The sequence below is a fragment of the Pisolithus orientalis genome (genome assembly GCF_024613125.1).
Source record: "Pisolithus orientalis strain OTSU chromosome Unknown F5J12scaffold_46, whole genome shotgun sequence".
Lineage (NCBI taxonomy): Eukaryota > Fungi > Basidiomycota > Agaricomycetes > Boletales > Pisolithaceae > Pisolithus > Pisolithus orientalis.
The window spans coordinates 230,630-233,221 of NW_026260827.1; positions in this window are offsets into that span (position 1 = coordinate 230,630).

Below are 2,592 nucleotides of genomic sequence, written 5' to 3' on the forward strand. Positions count from 1 at the left end.
AATTAGTGTAAATGTAGAGTGATTAAACATACCTGCTGCTGTAGATTCCTCTACTTCCTGTGCAATGGATGGGTCAGCCTCAATGATCAAATCTGCTTGTACAGTGGCTGGGATTGGGTGGGAATCCCTGTGTTTGAATGCAGGAATATGAATCTCTGACTAAAATTTGAGTCAGCATAAATACATGAAATTGTGAACATACTGAGTGAAGATCCCTTGGGGATCATCTCTCCCTGGTTGGAGGGCCCAACCCCAGCATTGATGGCTTTGGAAGCCATTGAAATGTGTCACTTTGGGGGATGTTCCTTTGAGCTTTGGGATTCTTGGGCCTCCATCATTGGGGACGGACTTTGAGCTCACTTTTTTCCCCTGGCTCATGATGGATTCTGTTGAGTTGGAGCAGCAATCCCACCTTTGGTGTGGCTACATTGAATCTTGCAACTGTCACATGGGAAGCAGGACTTCCTGGGGTTCTTGTAGCATCAGGCCTTGTGTCTGCAGCATGACTCACAGGAATGGGTGTCAGGGGAAGGTATCCTTCCAGCAGCTATGACAGTGTGACTGTATAGTCCATTCAACAGTGGATGAGGCTTGCATTTTGATTGGCCTTGAGCAGGAACATTGTTGTCATTGTCAGTTTCCACTGTTGCCTTCCTAGAGTGGGATTGACATCTGGATCAACGGGACATTGTTTTTGGGCAGCTTTGCACTTCTGCCTGCCTTGTGCTGGTTCTTCCTCATCATCTTCCTTCTCTGGCACCTCATCTTCACCCTCATTGTCCACCTCCATCCTGTGTGAGCTCTCCACTATCATTTGCTCCACCTCTGCCTTGGTTGCTTTCTGTTTTCCTTTGTCACTCATAGGCATTTTGGTCTCTCGAGTGGGTGGTGTTGGTGTTGGCACCACATGGGGCATAGGGATGCCTAACCAGTGCTAGTTGTATTGATGCTCAATGATGTTGAGCCACTTGTGGTTGGCAACATTGGTTTTGGAAGGGGATAGGTTGGTCTTCCACTCAGGCCATGGGAGCTCAATTGAGCCAAGGTCTTCATGCCACTTTAAGAATGTGTCAACACTGATGAGGGTCATCAGAATCTCATCCATCCTAGCAATGAGGTTGGATACAGCATCCTGAATGCATCAGTTAGTGAAAAAATGTGATGATGCTATGACACACTAGTTCATCATTTATCACCTTGATGGCACCTCTCCACTTCACAATCTTGTCCACCTTTCCCAGCTTGCTGCTTTCCATGATATCCTTGAAGTAAATTTGTAGGATGTGGTTGGCTGCAGCATCAAGCTCAGGTGATTTCCCAAAGAGCCTGCAAGATGATGATGATGATGACATGTTTCCGATGATGAGATGATGGAGTAGTTTGATGGTGACTGTGGTGATGGTGCATGGAGAGTGGAAGAGTTAGAGGTTAAAGACAGACAACAAGATACATGGATGTTGCATTTTTTTATCCTGCCTATGAATGATTCCCATGGCATGATGGCAATACCAGTATGAGTCAATAATCCTGAATGCATATATGAAGCAGAGGCTCAGATAAAAATATGATGTGTTGTTCTGGAATAGCATTGCTGTTTGTTTTGTGTGTTTCCCATCTGCTCCAATGGCAGAGCCTGGCTCACAGCACATAGACCAGTGCCTGAGATTCCAACCAAATAGGCAAATCATCCAACATGAAACACAATTTATAGGGGGAAATTCAGATACTCTATAGTGTGAGAGGTTCCACTTTCTTCATTTCTTGTCTTCCTGGGCCTGTCTTATATTGTGACAGGGGGATAACCCAATTATGGATAGGCCCATCCATTTGTGGTGAGCTATCTATGATATGATGGATTGGCCTGTCTTATGCAGTGCCAAGGGTTTGTAATCCTGCAATGGATGGATTGGCCCATCTTATGTTGTAACATTGTTTTTTTTTTCCCTTATCTGCTGCCTGAGAATACCATGGATGGGCCTGTCCTTATGTAGATCCATTTGATCTCCCTTTCTGCTGCCTGAGAATACCTTACATGGACTGTCCTTATGTAGATAGCTTGGATCTCCCTTTCTGCTGCCTAAGAATACCATACACAGACTTGTCCTTATGTTGTGACAGGGGTGCATCTTGCTAGATGGGCCCATCCATTTGTTGTGATGATACACATGATACTACTGAAGGGCCTGTCCTTATGTTGTGATGCTATTAGATGATATTACTGACAGGCCCATCCATATGTTGTGGCAATATAAACAATACTACTGAACAGCCTTTCCTTATGTTGTGATGCTATTAAACAGCATTACTGATGGGCCTGTCTTTATGTTTCAACAGGGTACATCTTACTGGGGCCAGGCTTGCCCATATGTTGTGACAATATAAATAATACTACTGAAGGGCCAGTCCATATGTTGTGAGGCTATACATGAGATTACTGATGGGCCTGTCTTTATGTCTTGTCAGAGGTACATCTTACTGTGGATGGGCCCATCCATATGTTGCATAATATACTACTGATGGGCCCAACCTTATGTTGTGACTCTATTAAATGATACTAGTGATGGGGCCATCTTTATGTTTCAACAGCAGTAC